This window comes from Alexandromys fortis, unplaced genomic scaffold (assembly GCF_014885135.2).
Source record: "Alexandromys fortis isolate MF-2015 unplaced genomic scaffold, M_Fortis_MF-2015_v1.1 scaffold_16, whole genome shotgun sequence".
Taxonomy (NCBI): domain Eukaryota; kingdom Metazoa; phylum Chordata; class Mammalia; order Rodentia; family Cricetidae; genus Alexandromys; species Alexandromys fortis.
In genome coordinates this window covers 11,978,503-11,986,733 of record NW_026067893.1, presented here as the reverse complement: position 1 = coordinate 11,986,733, position 8,231 = coordinate 11,978,503, and the positions used below count along the sequence as shown (strand labels likewise).

Here is an 8,231-nt window from a genome sequence, read left to right as displayed (position 1 = left end):
AGTGCTCCCTTTAGTGCTCCTGTCTATTTTCAGGACTAGATAGGCCCATTCTCCTAACCTGCATGCAAGTCCTTCACAGGCTGGCCTCTTTTCATGTCCCCAAGCATATAGCTCATTCATGCCACACTGAATCACACACACACACACACACTCATACACACCCATTCAGTTTCTCTCTCTCCCCCTCCTCTTTCACACACACACACACACACACATTCTCATACTCAGTTTCTCTCTCTCTCTCTCTCTCTCTCTCTCTCTCTCTCTCTCTCTCTCTCTCATACACACACACACACACACACACACACACACCTCTTCCTAATAATGTGTTCAGTCTTCAGGTCTCAAGAAAGGCAATCCCTCCCAGAATTCTTGCGTGGGTTGGACCCCCCCCCCTTAGGGAGGGGGGTGATATGGTTAGGACCCATACAAATCTTGAACTCTAGAAAGACAGAATTTTAGTCTTAGGGTGTTTGCCCAAGGCTGGAATATTGGGGAAGCTCTTTAATGTAAGGATGGAAAAATCCCCCTCCCACTGGTGTTGGAGGAAGGAAGTCTGTGGTTTGTCTGGGGCCTGGACTAATAAAAACCAAAACAAAACACGGTGGTGCATGCCTGTTATCCCCAGGAGTCTGAGATGATGATCATGAGTTCAAAGCCATCCTGGATCACACAAGGAGGATGCACAAGACCTTGTTTCAAAATCAAACAAAGCCAAACCAATACAAGATTGCTGAGGTGCTGGACAGTTCACATCAACCTGACACAAGCCAAAGTGATCTGAGAGGAGAGAACCTCGACCGAGAAAGTGCCTCCATAATATGGCACTGTAGACAAGCCTGTAGGGCATTTCCTTAAAGAGTGATTGATGGGGTGGGGGCAGCCGTTGTGTATGTGTTATCTCTAGGCTGGTGGTCCTGGTTCTGTTAGAGAGTAGGCTGATTGAGCCACGGAGAGCAAGCCAGTAAGCAACACCCCTCAATAGCCTTTGCATCCGCTCCTGCCTCCAGGTTCCTGCTCTGTCTGCGACCCATTCTGACTTTCTCCAATGATGGACTACAAAGTGGAAGTGGAAGCTGCACAGACCCTTTCCTCCCCAGCTTGTTTTTAGTCATGGTGTTTCATCACGGCAATAGTAACCATAGCTAGGACAGTCTGTTGTTACTTTGGAAACTACAGCTCCCAGACTCCTCCTGGATTACAAATACCTGCGCACGCGGGCGTGCTCAGGTGCAGGTCATTTCTCCCAGATAACCCTGCGCTTCCTGTTAAAAAGCGAGCTTCCACGAGGTCTCGCTCTCTCTTGCCCTTTACCCTTGTGTATCTTGCACACCCATCCCTTATCGTGTCCCCCTCCCCCCATTAAAGTGCACCCACGTGGGAGCCGCGTGTCTTGTCTCCTTTTGCGCGTGTCTCGTCTATCCTGTGTTCGTCTACACACCCCACCCGCCGTTTTTAAAAGAATAATACAGTCCCCATACAAATAATACAAATAATAATACAAATCAAACACACTATGCCTTGCATGAATGTGAGGTACACTTCTCATGGGGGGGCATGAAAGGAGAGAGAAAGAAGAGAGAGGGGATGGGAAGAGAGAGGGAAAGAGAGAGTCAGTCCTGAAGTGAAGAAATAAAAAGCTGGTTTCAAAGTCCTAAATCTCTGTGGTCTGTCATAGGCAAATGTAAAACTCAATTGTTCATTCTGATACTGAGCAAAATAAATAATGCCCACTGCAGATGAGCTTAAGAAGTCAGGACCCAGGCACACCAGGTGGTTCAGGCTCTAATTCCATAGGATGGCAAGGTCAAGACCTGCCTGGGCTACAAGGTGAGCTCAGGGCAATTCATGTAACTTATCAATCAAAACTATGTCTCAAAATAAGTAACAGATTTGTTTTGTGCTGCTGTTTAGAGGGTTGGATGTGTAGTTTAATGGCCCTAATTCAAATATCCAGAACCACACCCACATGAGAAAACAATTTTTGAAAAGATAAAGGAAATTACAAACCAAATTAGAAAATGAATCTCATGAGATTTATAAGTTTGTAGACCTATAGATGGGAGCATTAGCCCTGAAAGTCCTTGAGATAACAGGAAAACCCCAGAAAAAGGAGCATAAAGTGTCCCCGCTGCCTGAGGCTGTAGCTAAGTGACAGAGCATCTTCTCAGAGCCTGGGTTGGATCTCCAGTCCTGGGAGACTGTGGCAGCCATAGTCAGAATGTAGAGGAGAGCATAGACAGGTCGGAAAAGCTACATATGCTCAGGAAAATTCAGTATTTACACTTAAAAACTTCAATGATTGGATGGTTTCCCATTAAGACAGTAGACATATGTTAGAAGAGCACATCACGTGTATGTCCAGTACCAAATGGTATACAAGTATGCATGTATGTATGTATGTATGCATGCATGCATGTGTTTGTGTGTATGTAATAACAATCAATGAAAGAAGAGGCCATGGATTTTAAGGAGAGTGAGGAGGGATATATGGAAGGGTTTAGAGGGAGGAAGGGAAGGAGGAAATGTTGAAGTTGTATTATAATCTCAAGACATTTTTAAGGTATAAAAATGACATAAAAATGAAATAATCCACAGAAAAGAAAAAGAAAGAAAGTAATAATTTCACTTATGGGTTCTGTGTCAGAAGTCCTAAACAAGAGCTGGGGAGACAACTTTGTTGGGTAAGAGATGCACTGCCTTTGCAAAGGACCCAGGTTCGATTCCCAGCATCAACATGGCAGCTCACAACCATGTGAGGATCCAACGCACTCTACTGGCCTTCCCTGGGTATCACACATACATGGTACACAGAAATACATGCTCACAGACACATTCATACACATAGAATAAAATAAAATTAAAATAAATATTAAATCTTAAATAAAAACATTAGCAAACAGAACCTCAGCAACTTACAGCACCAACAGATCATGAGAGAAAAATCGAAAACTCACAGCAAATGTTAAACAGTCCTTGGAATTCAGCGTCCAAAGATAAACAAATACTCCTGCAACATGAATAAAACAACGGCTGATGTTCAGCTCCCAAACCATCAGCAACATACGTGCTAGAAATCCTCAGGCTCAGAACCAGAGGAATGCCTCCTTTCATCCCTCCCTCGGCCCCTCCCTCCCTTCTCTCCCACCCCCCCACTCTCCATGTGTCCTGCATAGCCCAGGCTGGAACTGAGAACTCTCTTGCTATGGCCTTTTGAGGGTTTGACTTTCAAGCCCATGTCACCAAACAGAGGCTTTCAGCTTTTCAAATGAAGACTGCTTTAGATTGGAGGGGGCTAGAGTGTGAAATGCGCTTGTTTCAGAATTCTGAGGGGCAGAGTTCAGGTACATGTGCACACTGCACGCATGTAAGTTTTTCATGCCCGTAGGTGCGAGACGAAGTCCAAATTCCACAGTGACAGGCGGCTTGTGACAAACATGGGGCTAACTGTGGGGCAGCTTCACTTTCCATTGCAAAGTCAAGATAACTGGAATTTTAAATAATTGAATGCATGCGGACAGACTTCCTCTTCACCCCCAGCTGTGATGATCCCAAACTGCAGAGGAAAATGCTCAACAGTGGGGGAGACAGGAAGCTGCATGAGCTGTTACAGGGCCCATGGAGGGGAAAGGGCACTTTGCATGATGGACTCTGTCCCTCACCACCCTGGATTCCATTCTGCCTGGAGTTCTGAGAGATAACAGCAAGTTCACGTACAGGATGTCTCCTGGAACATGCTGTTTTGCTGAGACCTCAAAGGTGTCAGTTCGACGAGATGGATGACTTCTTTTTGGCTGTTTCTTTCCTAAGTCAGCTCCAGGAAACCACTCTCAGAGGCAGAGGGCCTATGAGGCTGCCTGCTGAGGACCACAAGGCTGGAGAAGGTAAGCCTGCTACTCAAGGATAGATACGTTGCTGTTTTGATACCAGTGACTGGTTAGGCTCCATGCTAGGCATTACTCTAACTATTCTGCGTGACTCATCAAAATTTCCTAAGACTTTGATGTAGCAGAGAGCATTAGATCTTTATTTAACAGTTGAAGAAATTAAGGCCCAGAGTGATTAAATGACGTAAAGTCACCCAGCTAAGAGAATGACGGCTAGGGCTTCAACCAGACAGACACTCCAGAGTCTCGGCTGGAACCACTACACTGTATCTTTTTTATTGAAGACACACTAGACTTGTCTTAGTTACTTTTTTTATTGCTGTGATGAGATGTCATGACCCAGGCAACATATTGAAGAAAGAGTTTATTTGGGGCTCACAGTTCCAGAGGGTTGGAGTCCATGACCATGGCAGGGAGCATGGCAATAGGAAGGCAGGCATGGTGCTGGGGCAGCAGCTGAGAGCTTACGCCTTGATCCACAAGCATAAGACGGAAAGAGCAAACCGGGAACTGTGAGCTTGAAACCTCAAAGCCTGCTTCCAGTGACACCTCCTCCAACCTCCCAATCCTCCCCAAACTATTCCACCAACCAAGGGTCAAGCAGTCAAACATATGAGCCTATGGAGACTGTTCTTAGTCAAACCACCAGAAGAATCAGATTCCAATAGTTAGACAAAGAGCTGTCAAACTTATAAAGATATTTTTTTTAACTTTACAGCTCAGTGCATTCCACGAGGTAAGTATGTTATAACGGAAAGACATGTTTTAAAAGACTTTGCTTTGTATATTTTATTCATTTTTGCTTTGGTTTTATTCTTTTCATTTTTAGTTTTCTTTTTTGGAGAAGCTGATGATTTGAGCCATTAAAAGATTATTTTGACATGATGCATGCTAGATAAGAGTGAGTTAGGGTGATAGTCCTCTCTTTTTTTCCTTATATCTCTTCCTCTTACGTTTAATGTTTATTACATATTTTTAGTAGTTCCATATATTAATTACAAGCACGTGGCGCACATCCAGGCCTCACCAGCACCTCTTCCTCCAGACTTTATCCTCCATCTATCACCAATTGAGAAAATGCTTTACAGTCGGACCTCACAAAGGCATTTTCTCACTTGAGGCTCCCTCCTCTCTGATGAGTCTAGTTTGTGTCAAGTTGCTATAAACCCATCTAGAACAGGAACCAAACGGAAAAGCCGGGAGATGTTTGAAAGTACAGCCCATTCAGGGGATAGTAGGACTTGACCCAGCATCAGAAGTAGCCAAGTGTTAGCTTAAAAGCGTTTGTTTATTTATTTATGGAGTGTATATTTTGTGGAGTGCCACCAGCCTTGGCCAGTTGGTTTGTGTGAGTCCTTCTCAGTCCAGTAAGAACAGAGCCTGCAACTTTGGCCTCTTGAGCAAGATGCATGAATTCGAATAAGCTGGCCTAACCAGTTGTGCCCCAGGGTCTCCTCACCTGAGTGAGAACAGCTGCTGGGAAGCTAGTCACATTCCAGACAGGTGACATGTCCTGGTTACGAGACTCTCTCCTTTTCTGGAGGTAGCGAGAGCTATTTTCTTTTCAGCTGCCGCCTCCTTCCTGACCTTCTCATCCTCCCCATCCATCTGTCTGAGCTTCACTGCTTCCTTAGGTACCAAGAGGGGAGTTTGTCTGGAGACCCTCTGGGAGCTGATGTCAGATGCTCCGAGGATGTTCAGTTAGGTTTGCAGTGGGCTGGAAAAGGGGAGATTAAAGGAATAAAACATGCCGTGCCCACTTTTGGGGAGTACTGGCCAGCTGGGATTCAGTTCTGTCATCTAGGGTGACCAAGGGGTTGGCTGATAAATGATACCAATTTTCTGTAACACACGGGCTTTTAATCTTCCCTACAGCCTGGGGGGAAAATGTTAGACATGATGGCTGGAGCGGTTCTTATGGTGTCACTGGGGGCCCAGATGCAGTTTTAGATTCCACGGACAGTAAACCTAGCAGTGGGGAAGAAAACAGGACCCGTGTCAGTCAGGGCGTGTTTTTCGGAGGGTGGATCATGGACCTAGGCAATGAGAACGCTTTTTATTCAGTTGAAACAAAGAAAGTGATGTTGGAGAATGCAGCAGCCAGGAACCCAGGAAAGCAGACGCTGCAGAGTCTCCCTGGGGCCTATCAGAAACGGGAGCTGCCTCTGTCGCCCCCTCTTTGGAGTCTGTGGCTCCTCCACCCCTACCCCTTCCTCCTTCTTTTCCTTCCTTCCTTCCTTCCTTCCTTCCTTCCTTCCTTCCTTCCTTCCTTCCTTCCTCTTCCTCTTCTTCCTCTTCTTCTTTTCTGTTTTGTTTGTTTGAATAATTTTTTAAAAAGAATTTGAAGCAAGGTTTTGCTTTTATAGGTCTGGGAGATTGATTGGGTTGTGTAACCAGGTTGGCCTCAAACTTGTGACTCCAGCTTCCGCAGAGCTGGAATCACAGGTATGAACCACCATACCTGACTTCATTTTTTTCTTCTTCTTCTTCCTTCTCTCCCAAGTCCATCTTTTTCTGCTTCTCCTGTCCTTGACAAGTCAAGTTCCAGGCTCTGTTGAAATAGGAGCGGCGGGGCTGCGTCCCCGGCACCCGGCCGCCCGCATGGCTAGTTTATACCCAGAAATAATTACACGGAAACTGTATTCTTTTAAACACTGCCTGGCTAGGTCCAGTTTCTTATTGGCTAGCTCTTACATATTGTTCTAACCCATTTCTAATATTCTGTGTAGCCCACGAGCTGGCTTACCAGGGAGGATCTTAACCTGCGTCTGTCTGGAGCGGGAGAATCATGGCGACTCCTCACACAGCTTCTTTTTCCCAGCATTCTCCTCTGTCTACTCCGCCTACCTAATTTTCTATCCAATAAAATGGGCCAAGGCAGTTTCTTTATTAATAAGAAATCACTCCCACATCATTTCCCCTTTTTCTGTTTAAACAAAAAAGAAAGGCTTTAACTTTAACATAGTAAAATTACATATAACAAAACAGTTATCAAGTAAGAATTACAGTTACAATATTTATATCTATTTTATCTCTTATCATAACTAAGGAAAACTATAACTAACCATTCTTCAACTCCATCAAAGACTCCAGAAGGATATAATATTACCTATCAAACAAGAAATAAGAAAACTCTAGAAATGACAGAGACATCTCGCTGCCTGGACAGTCACCCAAAGTTCCTCTGTACCGTTGGGGCATCCATCTTCGGCCTACAGGCCCATAGTATCCAGCAGACATTCTCATCAAGCAAGAAATTCCAAAGACAGTTCAGTCACTTTTTGCTGTGTCCTGCAGAATGTCTCACAGACTCTTTCATGAAGCAGGAACCCCAAAAGGTCATCTCACCTTTAGGCAAGTTCAGCAGTCCTCTCTCTGCGGGTTCTCTGTGTCCAGTTTATGCAACAGTCCAGGCAAGAGCAGTTTCTTGCCCAAATGGCTATCAAACTCCATAAGGATTCTCTTCGATGCCCATCTTCCTCTTGAAATAGATTGGTGCTGCCAGGAGCAAATGTGTCTCATTGTCATGAAAAACCCTAAGTTATTAAAATATCTTAAATGCCATATTCTGCAGCCTTTGAAAGATATGAAGAATGCCTATCTAACTAAAATATCTCTCTATATATCTAGAAAATCTAACTAACATGACTACAAGCTTAAGTATTAGCGATGATTATCCATTAACAACCTATATTTCCTAATTATACATTACATTTTTAAATGAACTACACAATCACAATACCTTAATCAAGATCAAAAATACATATACATATAACAAAATTGACCATAAAATCCATACCAATGCAAATTATTCATATCTATATCATATCCCCCTTTAAATGTAAAAGAACATTTATAAACAATATTTGGGAACATGGGCGTAGTTTTTTCTCTACAAACTGCTTCCTGCTGAATAGGGGCGTCGTTAATTAGGTTGTTCATGATATAACCTGTATGCTAGTTTCATCTCAGTTGGCAATTGAGCGAAGCAATTTTTTGAGGGTATTCACAGCAACCTTTCAGGAGGGCGTGGTCTATCATACCAAATCGGAATAGATGCAATCCACAGGGTCTCATCCTCTGCAAAAACAAAAGAAGACCCTCTCCAAAGCATCATATCCTTAGACCCAAATTCTGAAATCATAATACCCTTATATCCATTTTGGTTTAGATTGGCAGCCCATGTAATGAAATGTCTCTCTGTACTTAGCTCCTTCACAGTCAAAAATTTTAAAGAAAACACAATGTACATAATCCAGACTCTCTGTGAATTTTCCATTTTTACGTGGCTTATATTTCTTTATTTCTTTTAATCTATAACTCTCTGTACTTCTGTACTCTGTC

The 8,231-nt window shown here is 43.7% G+C and overlaps 1 protein-coding gene across 1 annotated transcript in view; it reads left to right on the top strand.

The window, feature by feature from the left end:
- The first annotated feature begins 3,447 nt into the window (after positions 1 to 3,447).
- Positions 3,448 to 8,231, top strand: part of Cfap58 (cilia and flagella associated protein 58) — a 120,802-nt gene continuing 116,018 nt past the window's right edge. The window contains exon 1 of the mRNA XM_050145021.1: positions 3,448 to 3,884. The gene's annotated coding sequence lies outside the window, so the exon portion shown is untranslated. The remainder of the gene's footprint in view (positions 3,885 to 8,231) is intronic.